General features: G+C 18.9%; 1 long non-coding RNA gene across 4 annotated transcripts; it reads right to left on the bottom strand.

Annotated features, from left to right (window-relative positions):
• Window positions 1–11,491: 11,491 nt before the first annotated feature.
• On the bottom strand, window positions 11,492–23,345 carry LOC133667223 (uncharacterized). 4 transcript variants are annotated; one of them, XR_009832519.1, is made up of 6 exons: window positions 23,253–23,345; window positions 19,903–20,103; window positions 18,693–18,781; window positions 15,340–15,540; window positions 14,135–14,220; window positions 11,492–11,579 (listed from the first exon to the last, which is right to left on the bottom strand). It is a non-coding gene; the product is annotated as an uncharacterized LOC133667223 (long non-coding RNA). The 4 variants fall into 4 exon arrangements; XR_009832520.1 differs by having other exon boundaries at window positions 14,135–14,223; window positions 18,693–18,778; XR_009832518.1 differs by having other exon boundaries at window positions 18,693–18,778.
• Between the last annotated feature and the right edge of the window lie 265 nt (window positions 23,346–23,610).

The following is a 23,610-nucleotide window of genomic DNA, read 5'->3' as shown; positions in this document are numbered from 1 at the left end:
CAAATAAACAAATAAAAAAAATAAATTCATCAGAGAATTATCAATAATATTCCATAAATAATTGAATAAACATGTATTTATAAAACAATAGTATAAAAAGTAAAAGAAAATAAATATTAAATAAATATTACCAAATAGATAAAGCACACTTGAAGAAATTCTAATCGTCACGAATGTCAACAGTAGAATGAAATTTAGCGTAACTAATTCGATGTATCGAATTTCAAAACAGAAAGAGAATATGCTCAACAACAATTCGACAAATTGAACATACAGAATATAATACAATAACGAACCACCAATTTTCTGAAAGATTGAATTATAAAAAATGTTTTCAGTTTTGAAACTGATCATAAAATCAAAAGAAACAAATAATATTATATTAATTAATATAATAATATTATAAATAATATTATAGCAATAGTATCGGAAAAAATACATACATGAAAACATATATATATATTTAAAATATATATGTACACGTAAAATATATATATATATAAAATATATATATACGTAAAATTTATATATGTATACACAAAATATACATATACGTAAAATATATATATACGAAGATACGTGAAATATTATATTGATTGTAATCTAACAATTTTATGTCAATAAAAGAAATTTATAATTATATTTCTTTAAAATAAATCTCATCATATTTGTGAAAAATGGATTACATCTTCACTTACATTTTTCAAGCCATCTTGTCTTCGAAGTTCCAATGAAATGATAATTGATCTTTATCCTTCGTCATCTTCATCAAAAATCTTCAATTCTGCTATAATAATGATTAAACAAATGCATATTATACAAAACTTATTAAAACTTATTGTTAAATATAAATAATAATTATAATATCATATCCTATCGGTAAGAATTTTAAGTATTTCGCACTTCAGAACAAAACGTGACCAGCCGGCACCACGATTTTCAACTATGAACTACTGCCATGCGCATTATGATGCGCACTATGATGCGCACTGACTCGTTTCGTTACTGGGCCTTTTTGATTAGTTGAAGCGATGTGGTTTACTTCAATTTATTTTTATTCATTTTAATTTTACGCGCGAAAATCGAATATATATATTATAAATATTCATTATTTAATTATAAATACATCATAATCTTACAAACATATGTCAATTGAAAATATAATAAAAATAAATTATTTAATTTAATTTATTATAAAAATTATCCATTTGTAAAATTAAACATTTAAAGTAAAAATTGAAAATTTGAAAAAATATATTATGAAACAGAAGTTAATGTAAAGTATATCTAAATTACAAAGTATAACGGAAAAAGAATAAAGAGAATTCTTGTACATAATAGAAGATAAATGTTAAATTAAAAAGATGCCGAAAAATAAATTATAATTTTTATATAAATATTAATATAATTTAATATTAATATAAAAATTATATAAAATAAATAAAATATACAATAAAGTATATAAATTTTTATATTAATTTCAATTTTTATTCTTATACCATACATAGATCATTTTAAAAAAATCACCCATATCATTTACATTAAAAAATAAAGTTAAGTTTCACATCATTCAACATTACTCAATCATAAAATTTTTAAATATTTTAGTCTAGATCTTAATACAAAAATCTAAAATCTAAAAAAATACGAAATTAAAATCTAAAATAAAGAAAAAAAAATCTAAAAATACGAAAATAATTAAGGTTTTGAATTTCTAAAATATGAAAAAGGATTTTCATATATCACGTCTATTATGTACTTCGTGTAAATATAAAAACTATATAAAAATTAAAATCATAATTAAATTAAATTAAGAAAGAATGATCATAAGTTATATTTTATAATAGATTATATAAATATTGTATTATATATGCAAATGTGATTGTGAATGCATATCTGATACTCACGCTGAAGTCTGAAGAAAATTGAATTCTTATTCCCTTTATGATTGTTTGTCATCGTTGATTGTTTGCCTTGTCTCAAACAAGACACACTGTATTCACGCATATAGCCAATATCTTTTCTTCTATATGTGGTCAGACTCTTCTTCGACTCATCCGTGCTCTAACATCCTCTTTCTATTCCTCATTCTTTTCCTTTTATATCATCTAAAATTGAATCGATAAGAACATCGATGTGTAAACTTTCTTTTATTTATCTTTGGAAGAAAATTAATTAAATAAATTAATTCGTCGTAAGATTAATAAAATAAATTTTATTTTACCGAATGAAATAACATATATACACAAATAAATATATACAAAAAATATGTATATATAAATACGTACAATATAAAGAAAATATGCAAAAATATGTAAAATATGCAAAATATGCAACATAAAAATATTTTTGGAATTATTTAATCATGACAAATTTCTGGCTAAATGGGTTATCTATTTTTTATAAAAATATGCACTTATGTAAATATCAGCAGTTTAATAAGATAATAATATGACAATTATCTTATTATCTTAATAATAAGATAAAGTGATAATAAAAATAATAATAAAATCTTTAAATAAAAAAATTAAATTTGAAAATATTTAAAAGTTGGAATTTTATAATATATACAATGTATTTTCAATAGGATAACAATAGAGTGAAAACTTTTATAGATAAAAAGATAACTAGCTTCTTGCATAGTAGATGATTTCTTGAAAAAAACATTGATTTTCTCTTATATCAAGAAAAAAGAAAAAAAGATATTTAAAATAAAAAAATAAAAATAAGAAACTATTAACATGTGCATTTATGTTAAGTAATTGATAAATAAGCATTGACTCTAATTTTGCATATAATTATCATAATTAAATTTATTTAGAACTAACTTATTATGCACTAAAAAACAAAAAATACTATTATGAGACAAACATTGACTCTACTGACCACATTGCTCATTGAATACAAACATCTTTTAAGAATAAAATGCAGGAGAAGCTGTCTCTTGAAAGCTGTTATAAAATGTAAAATAATTTTTTTCTTAAAAATAGTATTTATTGAAGTTTTGGAATAATAAAAAATGAAATTATATTCAATAAGAAACTTAAACTTCAATAAGAAAATAAAGAATTGAATTCTAATAATTCTAATAATAATAAACATTGAAATTCTATTCAAAAACATTGAATACAAAAGATTGAAATTTAGATTGATTTTTTTTATTGAAATTTTCTTTGCATGATCAATAATTATTTATTCTAATTATCTATTATCTTAAGAGAAAGACTGATTCTATTTTTCACACACCGAATATAATAAAATGTTATATTCTATATAATATATGTATGTATAAAATATAATGTTATATTCTGTAATAATATTTTATTTATTTGCCATATAATATGTCATATAATATAATATTTATGTCATATTATAGAAATATTTGAAAATGTTTACAAGTTTACAAGAAAATTTACAAGAAAAATAACAAATTATAGATCATTTCAAAATCTTTCCTATTATCTTCAAATTTTCAATTATTAATGTAAGTAATCAAATTATGAATTATATAAAAAATGATATCTATATATTATGTAACTTAATAATTAATAATTTAATAAAAAAAATGCAGAAGTGCTTACCATTTTTTACAATAAAAATATTTATTTATTTATATTATTTATATTTTAAATATTTATTTATATTTTTTTCCTTTATGTAAAATATATCATGACATCCATATTGAAAATTTTTTCCAACCTAAAGTAAAATAAAATAAAATAAAATAAAATAAAATAAAATCTCAACAATCAATTATTATGCATAAAAATTGAATCTTTAAAATAAATATATACACAAATATACAAATATATACAAATATATACAAATATATATATATATATATACATATATACATATATGTGCAATGAAAGAATAATATGTATGCAAAAAATTAAGCTAATTGTATTGAAATAATCTAGTTCTATTTTCATAAAAATTCATAATACAAATTAATATACTGATCAAATAAACTAATCAAATAAACAAATAAAAAAAAAATAAATTCATTAGAGAATTATCAATAATATTCCATAAATAATTGAATAAACATGTATTTATAAAACAATAGTATAAAGTAAAAGAAAATAAATATTAAATAAATATTACCAAATAGATAAATATTACCACACTTGATAGAAATTCTAATCGTCACGAATGTCAACAGTAGAATGAAATTTAGCGTAACTAATTCGATGTATCGAATTTCAAAACAGAAAGAGAATATGCTCAACAACAATTCGACAAATTGAACATACAGAATATAATACAATAACGAACCACCAATTTTCTGAAAGATTGAATTATAAAAAATGTTTTCAGTTTTGAAACTGATCATAAAATCAAAAGAAACAAATAATATTATATTAATTAATATAATAATATTATAAATAATATTATAGCAATAGTATCGGAAAAAATACATACATGAAAACATATATATATATTTAAAATATATATGTACACGTAAAATATATATATATATAAAATATATATATACGTAAAATTTATATATGTATACACAAAATATACATATACGTAAAATATATATATACGAAGATACGTGAAATATTATATTGATTGTAATCTAACAATTTTATGTCAATAAAAAGAAATTTATAATTATATTTCTTTAAAATAAATCTCATCATATTTGTGAAAAATGGATTACATCTTCACTTACATTTTTCAAGCCATCTTGTCTTCGAAGTTCCAATGAAATGATAATTGATCTTTATCCTTCGTCATCTTCATCAAAAATCTTCAATTCTGCTATAATAATGATTAAACAAATGCATATTATACAAAACTTATTAAAACTTATTGTTAAATATAAATAATAATTATAATATCATATCCTATCGGTAAGAATTTTAAGTATTTCGCACTTCAGAACAAAACGTGACCAGCCGGCACCACGATTTTCAACTATGAACTACTGCCATGCGCATTATGATGCGCACTATGATGCGCACTGACTCGTTTCGTTACTGGGCCTTTTTGATTAGTTGAAGCGATGTGGTTTACTTCAATTTATTTTTATTCATTTTAATTTTACGCGCGAAAATCGAATATATATATTATAAATATTCATTATTTAATTATAAATACATCATAATCTTACAAACATATGTCAATTGAAAATATAATAAAAATAAATTATTTAATTTAATTTATTATAAAAATTATCCATTTGTAAAATTAAACATTTAAAGTAAAAATTGAAAATTTGAAAAAATATATTATGAAACAGAAGTTAATGTAAAGTATATCTAAATTACAAAGTATAACGGAAAAAGAATAAAGAGAATTCTTGTACATAATAGAAGATAAATGTTAAATTAAAAAAGATGCCGAAAAATAAATTAAAAGTTTTATATAAATATTAATATAATTTAATATTAATATAAAAATTATATAAAATAAATAAAATATACAATAAAGTATATAAATTTTTATATTAATTTCAATTTTTATTCTTATACCATACATAGATCATTTTTAAAAAAATCACCCATATCATTTACATTAAAAAATAAAGTTAAGTTTCACATCATTCAACATTACTCAATCATAAAATTTTTAAATATTTTAGTCTAGATCTTAATACAAAAATCTAAAATCTAAAAAATACGAAATTAAAATCTAAAATAAAGAAAAAAAAATCTAAAAATACGAAAATAATTAAGGTTTTGAATTTCTAAAATATGAAAAAGGATTTTCATATATCACGTCTATTATGTACTTCGTGTAAATATAAAAACTATATAAAAATTAAAATCATAATTAAATTAAATTAAGAAAGAATGATCATAAGTTATATTTTATAATAGATTATATAAATATTGTATTATATATGCAAATGTGATTGTGAATGCATATCTGATACTCACGCTGAAGTCTGAAGAAAATTGAATTCTTATTCCCTTTATGATTGTTTGTCATCGTTGATTGTTTGCCTTGTCTCAAACAAGACACACTGTATTCACGCATATAGCCAATATCTTTTCTTCTATATGTGGTCAGACTCTTCTTCGACTCATCCGTGCTCTAACATCCTCTTTCTATTCCTCATTCTTTTCCTTTTATATCATCTAAAATTGAATCGATAAGAACATCGATGTGTAAACTTTCTTTTATTTATCTTTGGAAGAAAATTAATTAAATAAATTAATTCGTCGTAAGATTAATAAAATAAATTTTATTTTACCGAATGAAATAACATATATACACAAATAAATATATACAAAAAATATGTATATATAAATACGTACAATATAAAGAAAATATGCAAAAATATGTAAAATATGCAAAATATGCAACATAAAAAATATTTTTGGAATTATTTAATCATGACAAATTTCTGTCTAAATGGTTTATCTATTTTTTATAAAAATATGCACTTATGTAAATATCAGCAGTTTAATAAGATAATAATATGACAATTATCTTATTATCTTAATAATAAGATAAAGTGATAATAAAAATAATAATAAAATCTTTAAATAAAAAAATTAAATTTGAAAATATTTAAAAGTTGGAATTTTATAATATATACAATGTATTTTTCAATAGGATAACAATAGAGTGAAAACTTTTATAGATAAAAAGATAACTAGCTTCTTGCATAGTAGATGATTTCTTGAAAAAAACATTGATTTTCTCTTATATCAAGAAAAAAGAAAAAAAAGATATTTAAAATAAAAAAATAAAAATAAGAAACTATTAACATGTGCATTTATGTTAAGTAATTGATAAATAAGCATTGACTCTAATTTTGCATATAATTATCATAATTAAATTTATTTAGAACTAACTTATTATGCACTAAAAAACAAAAATACTATTATGAGACAAACATTGACTCTACTGACCACATTGCTCATTGAATACAAACATCTTTTAAGAATAAAATGCAGGAGAAGCTGTCTCTTGAAAGCTGTTATAAAATGTAAAATAATTTTTTTCTTAAAAATAGTATTTATTGAAGTTTTGGAATAATAAAAAATGAAATTATATTCAATAAGAAACTTAAACTTCAATAAGAAAATAAAGAATTGAATTTTTCTAATAATTCTAATAATAATAAACATTGAAATTCTATTCAAAAACATTGAATACAAAGATTGAAATTTAGATTGATTTTTTATTGAAATTTTCTTTGCATGATCAATAATTATTTATTCTAATTATGTATTATCTTAAGAGAAAGACTGATTCTATTTTTCACACACCGAATATAATAAAATGTTATATTCTATATAATATATGTATGTATAAAATATAATGTTATATTCTGTAATAATATTTTATTTATTTGCCATATAATATGTCATATAATATAATATTTATGTCATATTATAGAAATATTTGAAAATGTTTACAAGTTTACAAGAAAATTTACAAGAAAAATAACAAATTATAGATCATTTCAAAATCTTTCCTATTATCTTCAAATTTTCAATTATTAATGTAAGTAATCAAATTATGAATTATATAAAAAATGATATCTATATATTATGTAACTTAATAATTAATAATTTAATAAAAAAAATGCAGAAGTGCTTACCATTTTTTACAATAAAAATATTTATTTATTTATATTATTTATATTTTAAATATTTATTTAAATTTTTTTCCTTTATGTAAAATATATCATGACATCCATATTGAAAATTTTTTCCAACCTAAAGTAATCTCAACAATCAATTATTATGCATAAAAATTGAATCTTTAAAATAAATATATACACAAATATACACAAATATACACAAATATACAAATATATACAAATATATATATATATATACACATATATACATATATACATATATATGTGCAATGAAAGAATAATATGTATGCAAAAATTAAGCTAATTGTATTGAAATAATCTAGTTCTATTTTCATAAAAATTCATAATACAAATTAATATACTGATCAAATAAACTAATCAAATAAACAAATAAAGAAGATAAATTCATTAGAGAATTATCAATAATATTCCATAAATAATTGAATAAACATGTATTTATAAAACAATAGTATAATGTAAGTAATCAAATTATGAATTATATAAAAAATGATATCTATATATTATGTAACTTAATAATTAATAATTTAATAAAAAAAATGCAGAAGTGCTTACCATTTTTTACAATAAAAATATTTATTTATTTATATTATTTATATTTTAAATATTTATTTATATTTTTTTCCTTTATGTAAAATATATCATGACATCCATATTGAAAATTTTTCCAACCTAAAATAAAATAAAATAAAATAAAATAAAATAAAATAAAATAAAATCTCAACAATCAATTATTATGCATAAAAATTGAATCTTTAAAATAAATATATACACAAATATACAAATATATACATATATATATATATATATATATATATATATATATATAGATATATACATATATGTGCAATGAAAGAATAATATGTATGCAAAAAATTAAGCTAATTGTATTGAAATAATCTAGTTCTATTTTCATAAAAATTCATAATACAAATTAATATACTGATCAAATAAACTAATCAAATAAACAAATAAAAAAAAAATAAATTCATCAGAGAATTATCAATAATATTCCATAAATAATTGAATAAACATGTATTTATAAAACAATAGTATAAAAAGTAAAAGAAAATAAATATTAAATAAATATTACCAAATAGATAAAGCACACTTGAAGAAATTCTAATCGTCACGAATGTCAACAGTAGAATGAAATTTAGCGTAACTAATTCGATGTATCGAATTTCAAAACAGAAAGAGAATATGCTCAACAACAATTCGACAAATTGAACATACAGAATATAATACAATAACGAACCACCAATTTTCTGAAAGATTGAATTATAAAAAATGTTTTCAGTTTTGAAACTGATCATAAAATCAAAAGAAACAAATAATATTATATTAATTAATATAATAATATTATAAATAATATTATAGCAATAGTATCGGAAAAAATACATACATGAAAACATATATATATATTTAAAATATATATGTACGTAAAATATATATATATATAAAATATATATATACGTAAAATTTATATATGTATACACAAAATATACATATACGTAAAATATATATATACGAAGATACGTGAAATATTATATTGATTGTAATCTAACAATTTTATGTCAATAAAAAGAAATTTATAATTATATTTCTTTAAAATAAATCTCATCATATTTGTGAAAAATGGATTACATCTTCACTTACATTTTCAAGCCATCTTGTCTTCGAAGTTCCAATGAAATGATAATTGATCTTTATCCTTCGTCATCTTCATCAAAAATCTTCAATTCTGCTATAATAATGATTAAACAAATGCATATTATACAAAACTTATTAAAACTTATTGTTAAATATAAATAATAATTATAATATCATATCCTATCGGTAAGAATTTTAAGTATTTCGCACTTCAGAACAAAACGTGACCAGCCGGCACCACGATTTTCAACTATGAACTACTGCCATGCGCATTATGATGCGCACTATGATGCGCACTGACTCGTTTCGTTACTGGGCCTTTTTGATTAGTTGAAGCGATGTGGTTTACTTCAATTTATTTTACTTCATTTTTTTTTGTACGCGAAAATCGAATATATATATTCATAAATATTCATTATTTAATTATAAATCATCATAAATCCACAAACATATGTCAATTGAAAATATAATAAAAATAATTTATTAAATAATTTATATTATAAATTTATCCATTTGTAAATTAAACATTTAAGATCAAAATTGAAAAAAAAAAAAAAATATATATTGAAACAGAAGTTGTAAAGTAGTATATCTAAATTACAAAGTATAACGGAAAAAAAAAGAAGAATTAGAAGATTATAACTGAATATAAATGTTAAATTAAAAAAGAAGAAAAAAAAATTAAAAAAATATTTATATATAATTTAATATAAATAAATAATAATAATAAAAATAAATAAAATAAATAATAAATACAATAAAGTATATAAATTTTTATATTAATTTTTTTTTTTATTACCATACCATACATATAATCCATTTTAAAAATCACCTATCATTACATTAAAATAAAGTTAAGTTTCACATCATTCAACATATAAATCATAAAATTTTCAATATTTTAGTCTAGATCTTAATACAAAAATCTAAAATCTAAAAAAAAAATTAAAATCTAAAAAAAAAAAAAAAAAAATCTAAAAATACGAAAATAATTAAGGTTTTTTCTAAAATGTGAAAAGGATTTTTTTCTATCATATCTATCTATATACTAATATAAAATATATATAAAAATTAAAAATATATATAAAAATTAAATTGAAAAATGAAGAATAATTATATTTTATTTAAGATTATATAAATATTTATATATATATACAAAATGTGATTGTGAATGCATATCTGATATACACATGAAGTCTGAAGAAAATTGAATTCTTATTCCCTTTTAGATTTGTTGTCATCGTTGATTTGTTGCCTTGATTGTTTGCAAGACACACATATATTCATATGTCCGTATCTTTTTCATTTTGCAATTTTACGCGATCGAATATATATATATATAATATATAAATATTTAATAATTAATAATACATAATCTTACAAATATAACATATACAAAAATATAATAAATAAAATAAATTAATTTAATTTATTATAAATTATCCATTTGTAAAATTAAAATTTTGTGCTAAAAAATTGAATTTGAAAATATATTATGAAACAGAAGAATGTAATGTAAAGTATTATGCAAAGTATAACGGAAAAGAATAAAGAGAATTTTGTACATAATATATATAAAATGTTAAATTAAAAAAGATGCTGAAGATAAATTAAAAATTTTATATAAATATTAATATAAAATAATATTAATATAAAAATTATATAAAATAAATAAAATAAACAATAAAAATATTAAATAATTATATTAATTTATAATTTTTTATTCTATACCATATATAATTTATTTTAAAAAAATCACCCATATCATTTACATTAAAAAATAAAGTTAAGTTAAACATCATTCAACATTACTCAACATAAAATTTTAAATATTTTAGTCTTTTTCTTAATACAAAAATCTAAAATCTAAAAAAAAACGAAATTAAAAATAAAAATAAAGAAAAAAAAATCTAAAAATAAAAAAAAAATTAAAAATTTGAATTTCTAATATGAAAAAAGGATTTCATGGATCACGTCTATTATGTAATTCGTGTAAATATAAAAACTATGCTAAAATTAAAATCATAAATAAATTAAATAAAGAAAGAATGATCATAAGTTATATTTTTATAATAGATTATATAAATATTGTATTATATATAAATGATATAAAATGCATATGTGATACTCACGCTGAAGTCTGAACGAAAATTGAATTCTTAAGAAATTTATGATTGTTTGTCATCGTTGATTGTTTGCCTTGTCTCCAAACAAGGATACACACTGTGGCTCACGGCTATAGCCAATATCTTTCTTCTATATGTGGTCAGACTCTTCTTCGACTCATCCGTGCTCTAACATCCTCTTTCTATTCCTCATTCTTTTCCTTTTATATCATCTAAAATTGAATCGATAAGAACATCGATGTGTAAACTTTCTTTTATTTATCTTTGGAAGAAAATTAATTAAATAAATTAATTCGTCGTAAGATTAATAAAATAAATTTTATTTTACCGAATGAAATAACATATATACACAAATAAATATATACAAAAATATGTATATATAAATACGTACAATATAAAGAAAATATGCAAAAATATGTAAAATATGCAAAATATGCAACATAAAAATATTTTGGAATTATTTAATCATGACAAATTTCTGTCTAAATGGTTTATCTATTTTTTATAAAAAATATGCACTTATGTAAATATCAGCAGTTTAATAAGATAATAATATGACAATTATCTTATTATCTTAATAATAAGATAAAGTGATAATAAAAATAATAATAAAATCTTTAAATAAAAAAATTAAATTTGAAAATATTTAAAAGTTGGAATTTTATAATATATACAATGTATTTTTCAATAGGATAACAATAGAGTGAAAACTTTTATAGATAAAAAGATAACTAGCTTCTTGCATAGTAGATGATTTCTTGAAAAAAACATTGATTTTCTCTTATATCAAGAAAAAGAAAGAAAAGATATTTAAAATAAAAAAATAAAAATAAGAAACTATTAACATGTGCATTTATGTTAAGTAATTGATAAATAAGCATTGACTCTAATTTTGCATATAATTATCATAATTAAATTTATTTAGAACTAACTTATTATGCACTAAAAAACAATAAATACTATTATGAGACAAACATTGACTCTACTGACCACATTGCTCATTGAATACAAACATCTTTTAAGAATAAAATGCAGGAGAAGCTGTCTCTTGAAAGCTGTTATAAAATGTAAAATAATTTTTTTCTTAAAAATAGTATTTATTGAAGTTTTGGAATAATAAAAATGAAATTATATTCAATAAGAAACTTAAACTTCAATAAGAAAATAAAGAATTGAATTTTTCTAATAATTCTAATAATAATAAACATTGAAATTCTATTCAAAAACATTGAATACAAAAGATTGAAATTTAGATTGATTTTTTTTATTGAAATTTTCTTTGCATGATCAATAATTATTTATTCTAATTATGTATTATCTTAAGAGAAAGACTGATTCTATTTTTCACACACCGAATATAATAAAATGTTATATTCTATATAATATATGTATGTATAAAATATAATGTTATATTCTGTAATAATATTTTATTTATTTGCCATATAATATGTCATATAATATAATATTTATGTCATATTATAGAAATATTTGAAAATGTTTACAAGTTTACAAGAAAATTTACAAGAAAAATAACAAATTATAGATCATTTCAAAATCTTTCCTATTATCTTCAAATTTTCAATTATTAATGTAAGTAATCAAATTATGAATTATATAAAAATGATATCTATATATTATGTAACTTAATAATTAATAATTTAATAAAAAAAATGCAGAAGTGCTTACCATTTTTTACAATAAAAATATTTATTTATTTATATTATTTATATTTTAAATATTTATTTAAATTTTTTTCCTTTATGTAAAATATATCATGACATCCATATTGAAAATTTTTTCCAACCTAAAGTAATCTCAACAATCAATTATTATGCATAAAAATTGAATCTTTAAAATAAATATATACACAAATATACACAAATATACACAAATATACAAATATATACAAATATATATATATATATACACATATATACATATATACATATATGTGCAATGAAAGAATAATATGTATGCAAAAAATTAAGCTAATTGTATTGAAATAATCTAGTTCTATTTTCATAAAAATTCATAATACAAATTAATATACTGATCAAATAAACTAATCAAATAAACAAATAAAAAAAAAATAAATTCATCAGAGAATTATCAATAATATTCCATAAATAATTGAATAAACATGTATTTATAAAACAATAGTATAAAAAGTAAAAGAAAATAAATATTAAATAAATATTACCAAATAGATAAAGCACACTTGAAGAAATTCTAATCGTCACGAATGTCAACAGTAGAATGAAATTTAGCGTAACTAATTCGATGTATCGAATTTCAAAACAGAAAGAGAATATGCTCAACAACAATTCGACAAATTGAACATACAGAATATAATACAATAACGAACCACCAATTTTCTGAAAGATTGAATTATAAAAATGTTTTCAGTTTTGAAACTGATCATAAAATCAAAAGAAACAAATAATATTATATTAATTAATATAATAATATTATAAATAATATTATAGCAATAGTATCGGAAAAAATACATACATGAAAACATATATATATATTTAAAATATATATGTACACGTAAAATATATATATATATAAAATATATATATACGTAAAATTTATATATGTATACACAAAATATACATATACGTAAAATATATATATACGAAGATACGTGAAATATTATATTGATTGTAATCTAACAATTTTATGTCAATAAAAAGAAATTTATAATTATATTTCTTTAAAATAAATCTCATCATATTTGTGAAAAATGGATTACATCTTCACTTACATTTTTCAAGCCATCTTGTCTTCGAAGTTCCAATGAAATGATAATTGATCTTTATCCTTCGTCATCTTCATCAAAAATCTTCAATTCTGCTATAATAATGATTAAACAAATGCATATTATACAAAACTTATTAAAACTTATTGTTAAATATAAATAATAATTATAATATCATATCCTATCGGTAAGAATTTTAAGTATTTCGCACTTCAGAACAAAACGTGACCAGCCGGCACCACGATTTTCAACTATGAACTACTGCCATGCGCATTATGATGCGCACTATGATGCACTGACTCGTTTCGTTACTGGGCCTTTTGATTAGTTGAAGCGATGTGGTTTACTTCAATTTATTTTTATTCATTTTAATTTTACGCGCGAAAATCGAATATATATATTATAAATATTCATTATTTAATTATAAATACATCATAATCTTACAAACATATGTCAATTGAAAATATAATAAAAATAAATTATTTAATTTAATTTATTATAAAAATTATCCATTTGTAAAATTAAACATTTAAAGTAAAAATTGAAAATTTGAAAAAATAAATTATGAAACAGAAGTTAATGTAAAGTATATCTAAATTACAAAGTATAACGGAAAAAGAATAAAGAGAATTCTTGTACATAATAGAAGATAAATGTTAAATTAAAAGATGCCGAAAAATAAATTAAAAATTTTATATAAATATTAATATAATTTAATATTAATATAAAAATTATATAAAATAAATAAAATATACAATAAAGTATATAAATTTTTATATTAATTTCAATTTTTTATTCTTATACCATACATAGATCATTTTTAAAAAATCACCCATATCATTTACATTAAAAAATAAAGTTAAGTTTCACATCATTCAACATTACTCAATCATAAAATTTTTAAATATTTTAGTCTAGATCTTAATACAAAAATCTAAAATCTAAAAAAATACGAAATTAAAATCTAAAATAAAGAAAAAAAAATCTAAAAATACGAAAATAATTAAGGTTTTGAATTTCTAAAATATGAAAAGGATTTTCATATATCACGTCTATTATGTACTTCGTGTAAATATAAAAACTATATAAAAATTAAAATCATAATTAAATTAAATTAAGAAAGAATGATCATAAGTTATATTTTATAATAGATTATATAAATATTGTATTATATATGCAAATGTGATTGTGAATGCATATCTGATACTCACGCTGAAGTCTGAAGAAAATTGAATTCTTATTCCCTTTATGATTGTTTGTCATCGTTGATTGTTTGCCTTGTCTCAAACAAGACACACTGTATTCACGCATATAGCCAATATCTTTTCTTCTATATGTGGTCAGACTCTTCTTCGACTCATCCGTGCTCTAACATCCTCTTTCTATTCCTCATTCTTTTCCTTTTATATCATCTAAAATTGAATCGATAAGAACATCGATGTGTAAACTTTCTTTTATTTATCTTTGGAAGAAAATTAATTAAATAAATTAATTCGTCGTAAGATTAATAAAATAAATTTTATTTTACCGAATGAAATAACATATATACACAAATAAATATATACAAAAAAATATGTATATATAAATACGTACAATATAAAGAAAATATGCAAAAATATGTAAAATATGCAAAATATGCAACATAAAAAATATTTTGGAATTATTTAATCATGACAAATTTCTGTCTAAATGGTTTATCTATTTTTATAAAAATATGCACTTATGTAAATATCAGCAGTTTAATAAGATAATAATATGACAATTATCTTATTATCTTAATAATAAGATAAAGTGATAATAAAAATAATAATAAAATCTTTAAATAAAAAAAAATTAAATTTGAAAATATTTAAAAGTTGGAATTTTATAATATATACAATGTATTTTTCAATAGGATAACAATAGAGTGAAAACTTTTATAGATAAAAAGATAACTAGCTTCTTGCATAGTAGATGATTTCTTGAAAAAAACATTGATTTTCTCTTATATCAAGAAAAAGAAAAAAAGATATTTAAAATAAAAAAATAAAAATAAGAAACTATTAACATGTGCATTTATGTTAAGTAATTGATAAATAAGCATTGACTCTAATTTTGCATATCATAATTAAATTTATTTAGAACTAACTTATTATGCACTAAAAAACAAAAAATACTATTATGAGACAAACATTGACTCTACTGACCACATTGCTCATTGAATACAAACATCTTTTAAGAATAAAATGCAGGAGAAGCTGTCTCTTGAAAGCTGTTATAAAATGTAAAATAATTTTTCTTAAAAATAGTATTTATTGAAGTTTTGGAATAATAAAAAATGAAATTATATTCAATAAGAAACTTAAACTTCAATAAGAAAATAAAGAATTGAATTTTTCTAATAATTCTAATAATAATAAACATTGAAATTCTATTCAAAAACATTGAATACAAAAGATTGAAATTTAGATTGATTTTTTTTATTGAAATTTTCTTTGCATGATCAATAATTATTTATTCTAATTATGTATTATCTTAAGAGAAAGACTGATTCTATTTTTCACACACCGAATATAATAAAATGTTATATTCTATATAATATATGTATGTATAAAATATAATGTTATATTCTGTAATAATATTTTATTTATTTGCCATATAATATGTCATATAATATAATATTTATGTCATATTATAGAAATATTTGAAAATGTTTACAAGTTTACAAGAAAATTTACAAGAAAAATAACAAATTATAGATCATTTCAAAATCTTTCCTATTATCTTCAAATTTTCAATTATTAATGTAAGTAATCAAATTATGAATTATATAAAAAATGATATCTATATATTATGTAACTTAATAATTAATAATTTAATAAAAAAAATGCAAGTGCTTACCATTTCTACAATAAAAATATTTATTTATTTATATTATTTATATTTTAAATATTTATTTAAATTTTTTTCCTTTATGTAAAATATATCATGACATCCATATTGAAAATTTTTTCCAACCTAAAGTAATCTCAACAATCAATTATTATGCATAAAAATTGAATCTTTAAAATAAATATATACACAAATATACACAAATATACACAAATATACAAATATATACAAATATATATATATATATACACATATATACATATATACATATATGTGCAATGAAAGAATAATATGTATGCAAAAAATTAAGCTAATTGTATTGAAATAATCTAGTTCTATTTTCATAAAAATTCATAATACAAATTAATATACTGATCAAATAAACTAATCAAATAAACAAATAAAAAAAAAGATAAATTCATTAGAGAATTATCAATAATATTCCATAAATAATTGAATAAACATGTATTTATAAAACAATAGTATAATGTAAGTAATCAAATTATGAATTATATAAAAAATGATATCTATATATTATGTAACTTAATAATTAATAATTTAATAAAAAAAATGCAGAAGTGCTTACCATTTTTTACAATAAAAATATTTATTTATTTATATTATTTATATTTTAAATATTTATTTATATTTTTTTCCTTTATGTAAAATATATCATGACATCCATATTGAAAATTTTTTCCAACCTAAAATAAAATAAAATAAAATAAAATAAAATAAAATAAAATAAAATCTCAACAATCAATTATTATGCATAAAAATTGAATCTTTAAAATAAATATATACACAAATATACACAAATATACAAATATATATATATATACATATATATATATATATATACACAAATATACATATATACATATATGTGCAATGAAAGAATAATATGTATGCAAAAAATTAAGCTAATTGTATTGAAATAATCTAGTTCTATTTTCATAAAAATTCATAATACAAATTAATATACTGATCAAATAAACTAATCAAATAAACAAATAAAAAAATAAATTCATCAGAGAATTATCAATAATATTCCATAAATAATTGAATAAACATGTATTTATAAAACAATAGTATAAAAGTAAAGAAAATAAATATTAAATAAATATTACCAAATAGATAAAGCACACTTGAAGAAATTCTAATCGTCACGAATGTCAACAGTAGAATGAAATTTAGCGTAACTAATTCGATGTATCGAATTTCAAAACAGAAAGAGAATATGCTCAACAACAATTCGACAAATTGAACATACAGAATATAATACAATAACGAACCACCAATTTTCTGAAAGATTGAATTATAAAAAATGTTTTCAGTTTTGAAACTGATCATAAAATCAAAAGAAACAAATAATATTATATTAATTAATATAATAATATTATAAATAATATTATAGCAATAGTATCGGAAAAATACATACATGAAAACATATATATATATTTAAAATATATATGTACACGTAAAATATATATATATATAAAATATATATATACGTAAAATTTATATATGTATACACAAAATATACATATACGTAAAATATATATATACGAAGATACGTGAAATATTATATTGATTGTAATCTAACAATTTTATGTCAATAAAAATTTATAATTATATTTCTTTAAAATAAATCTCATCATATTTGTGAAAAATGGATTACATCTTCACTTACATTTTTCAAGCCATCTTGTCTTCGAAGTTCCAATGAAATGATAATTGATCTTTATCCTTCGTCATCTTCATCAAAAATCTTCAATTCTGCTATAATAATGATTAAACAAATGCATATTATACAAAACTTATTAAAACTTATTGTTAAATATAAATAATAATTATAATATCATATCCTATCGGTAAGAATTTTAAGTATTTCGCACTTCAGAACAAAACGTGACCAGCCGGCACCACGATTTTCAACTATGAACTACTGCCATGCGCATTATGATGCGCACTATGATGCGCACTGACTCGTTTCGTTACTGGGCCTTTTTGATTAGTTGAAGCGATGTGGTTTACTTCAATTTATTTTTATTCATTTTAATTTTACGCGCGAAAATCGAATATATATATTATAAATATTCATTATTTAATTATAAATACATCATAATCTTACAAACATATGTCAATTGAAAATATAATAAAAATAAATTATTTAATTTAATTTATTATAAAAATTATCCATTTGTAAAATTAAACATTTAAAGTAAAAATTGAAAATTTGAAAAAAATATATTATGAAACAGAAGTTAATGTAAAGTATATCTAAATTACAAAGTATAACGGAAAAAGAATAAAGAGAATTCTTGTACATAATAGAAGATAAATGTTAAATTAAAAAGATGCCGAAAAATAAATTAAAAATTTTATATAAATATTAATATAATTTAATATTAATATAAAAATTATATAAAATAAATAAAATATACAATAAAGTATATAAATTTTTATATTAATTTCAATTTTTATTCTTATACCATACATAGATCATTTTTAAAAAAATCACCCATATCATTTACATTAAAAAATAAAGTTAAGTTTCACATCATTCAACATTACTCAATCATAAAATTTTTAAATATTTTAGTCTAGATCTTAATACAAAAATCTAAAATCTAAAAAATACGAAATTAAAATCTAAAATAAAGAAAAAAAAATCTAAAAATACGAAAATAATTAAGGTTTTGAATTTCTAAAATATGAAAAAGGATTTTCATATATCACGTCTATTATGTACTTCGTGTAAATATAAAAACTATATAAAAATTAAAATCATAATTAAATTAAATTAAGAAAGAATGATCATAAGTTATATTTTATAATAGATTATATAAATATTGTATTATATATGCAAATGTGATTGTGAATGCATATCTGATACTCACGCTGAAGTCTGAAGAAAATTGAATTCTTATTCCCTTTATGATTGTTTGTCATCGTTGATTGTTTGCCTTGTCTCAAACAAGACACACTGTATTCACGCATATAGCCAATATCTTTTCTTCTATATGTGGTCAGACTCTTCTTCGACTCATCCGTGCTCTAACATCCTCTTTCTATTCCTCATTCTTTTCCTTTTATATCATCTAAAATTGAATCGATAAGAACATCGATGTGTAAACTTTCTTTTATTTATCTTTGGAAGAAAATTAATTAAATAAATTAATTCGTCGTAAGATTAATAAAATAAATTTTATTTTACCGAATGAAATAACATATATACACAAATAAATATATACAAAAATATGTATATATAAATACGTACAATATAAAGAAAATATGCAAAAATATGTAAAATATGCAAAATATGCAACATAAAATATTTTTGGAATTATTTAATCATGACAAATTTCTGTCTAAATGGTTTATCTATTTTTATAAAAATATGCACTTATGTAAATATCAGCAGTTTAATAAGATAATAATATGACAATTATCTTATTATCTTAATAATAAGATAAAGTGATAATAAAAATAATAATAAAATCTTTAAATAAAAAAATTAAATTTGAAAATATTTAAAAGTTGGAATTTTATAATATATACAATGTATTTTCAATAGGATAACAATAGAGTGAAAACTTTTATAGATAAAAGATAACTAGCTTCTTGCATAGTAGATGATTTCTTGAAAAAAACATTGATTTTCTCTTATATCAAGAAAAAAGAAAAAAAGATATTTAAAATAAAAAAATAAAAATAAGAAACTATTAACATGTGCATTTATGTTAAGTAATTGATAAATAAGCATTGACTCTAATTTTGCATATAATTATCATAATTAAATTTATTTAGAACTAACTTATTATGCACTAAAAAACAAAAATACTATTATGAGACAAACATTGACTCTACTGACCACATTGCTCATTGAATACAAACATCTTTTAAGAATAAAATGCAGGAGAAGCTGTCTCTTGAAAGCTGTTATAAAATGTAAAATAATTTTTCTTAAAAATAGTATTTATTGAAGTTTTGGAATAATAAACATGAAATTATATTCAATAAGAAACTTAAACTTCAATAAGAAAATAAAGAATTGAATTTTTCTAATAATTCTAATAATAATAAACATTGAAATTCTATTCAAAAACATTGAATACAAAAGATTGAAATTTAGATTGATTTTTTTTATTGAAATTTTCTTTGCATGATCAATAATTATTTATTCTAATTATGTATTATCTTAAGAGAAAGACTGATTCTATTTTCACACACCGAATATAATAAAATGTTATATTCTATATAATATATGTATGTATAAAATATAATGTTATATTCTGTAATAATATTTTATTTATTTGCCATATAATATGTCATATAATATAATATTTATGTCATATTATAGAAATATTTGAAAATGTTTACAAGTTTACAAGAAAATTTACAAGAAAAATAACAAATTATAGATCATTTCAAAATCTTTCCTATTATCTTCAAATTTTCAATTATTAATGTAAGTAATCAAATTATGAATTATATAAAAATGATATCTATATATTATGTAACTTAATAATTAATAATTTAATAAAAAAATGCAGAAGTACTTACCATTTTTTACAATAAAAATATTTATTTATTTATATTATTTATATTTTAAATATTTATTTAAATTTTTTTCCTTTATGTAAAATATATCATGACATCCATATTGAAAATTTTTCCAACCTAAAGTAATCTCAACAATCAATTATTATGCATAAAAATTGAATCTTTAAAATAAATATATACACAAATATACACAAATATACACAAATATACAAATATATACAAATATATATATATATATACACATATATACATATATACATATATATGCAATGAAAGAATAATATGTATGCAAAAATTAAGCTAATTGTATTGAAATAATCTAGTTCTATTTTCATAAAAATTCATAATACAAATTAATATACTGATCAAATAAACTAATCAAATAAACAAATAAAAAAAAAATAAATTCAGAGAATTATCAATAATATTCCATAAATAATTGAATAAACATGTATTTATAAAACAATAGTATAATGTAAGTAATCAAATTATGAATTATATAAAAAATGATATCTATATATTATGTAACTTAATAATTAATAATTTAATAAAAAAAATGCAGAAGTGCTTACCATTTTTTACAATAAAAATATTTATTTATTTATATTATTTATATTTTAAATATTTATTTATATTTTTTTCCTTTATGTAAAATATATCATGACATCCATATTGAAAATTTTTCCAACCTAAAATAAAATAAAATAAAATAAAATAAAATAAAATAAAATAAAATCTCAACAATCAATTATTATGCATAAAAATTGAATCTTTAAAATAAATATATACACAAATATACAAATATATACATATATATATATACATATATACATATATATATATATAGATATAGATATATACATATATGTGCAATGAAAGAATAATATGTATGCAAAAAATTAAGCTAATTGTATTGAAATAATCTAGTTCTATTTTCATAAAAATTCATAATACAAATTAATATACTGATCAAATAAACTAATCAAATAAACAAATAAAAAAAAAATAAATTCATCAGAGAATTATCAATAATATTCCATAAATAATTGAATAAACATGTATTTATAAAACAATAGTATAAAAAGTAAAAGAAAATAAATATTAAATAAATATTACCAAATAGATAAAGCACACTTGAAGAAATTCTAATCGTCACGAATGTCAACAGTAGAATGAAATTTAGCGTAACTAATTCGATGTATCGAATTTCAAAACAGAAAGAGAATATGCTCAACAACAATTCGACAAATTGAACATACAGAATATAATACAATAACGAACCACCAATTTTCTGAAAGATTGAATTATAAAAAATGTTTTCAGTTTTGAAACTGATCATAAAATCAAAAGAAACAAATAATATTATATTAATTAATATAATAATATTATAAATAATATTATAGCAATAGTATCGGAAAAAATACATACATGAAAACATATATATATATTTAAAATATATATGTACACGTAAAATATATATATATATAAAATATATATATACGTAAAATTTATATATGTATACACAAAATATACATATACGTAAAATATATATATACGAAGATACGTGAAATATTATATTGATTGTAATCTAACAATTTTATGTCAATAAAAAGAAATTTATAATTATATTTCTTTAAAATAAATCTCATCATATTTGTGAAAAATGGATTACATCTTCACTTACATTTTTCAAGCCATCTTGTCTTCGAAGTTCCAATGAAATGATAATTGATCTTTATCCTTCGTCATCTTCATCAAAATCTTCAATTCTGCTATAATAATGATTAAACAAATGCATATTATACAAAACTTATTAAAACTTATTGTTAAATATAAATAATAATTATAATATCATATCCTATCGGTAAGAATTTTAAGTATTTCGCACTTCAGAACAAAACGTGACCAGCCGGCACCACGATTTTCAACTATGAACTACTGCCATGCGCATTATGATGCGCACTATGATGCGCACTGACTCGTTTCGTTACTGGGCCTTTTTGATTAGTTGAAGCGATGTGGTTTACTTCAATTTATTTTTA

This window comes from Apis cerana, linkage group LG13 (assembly GCF_029169275.1).
Source record: "Apis cerana isolate GH-2021 linkage group LG13, AcerK_1.0, whole genome shotgun sequence".
Classification (NCBI taxonomy): domain Eukaryota; kingdom Metazoa; phylum Arthropoda; class Insecta; order Hymenoptera; family Apidae; genus Apis; species Apis cerana.
Note: the sequence above shows the minus strand (reverse complement) of the source record. Positions and strands in the feature narration are given on the sequence as shown.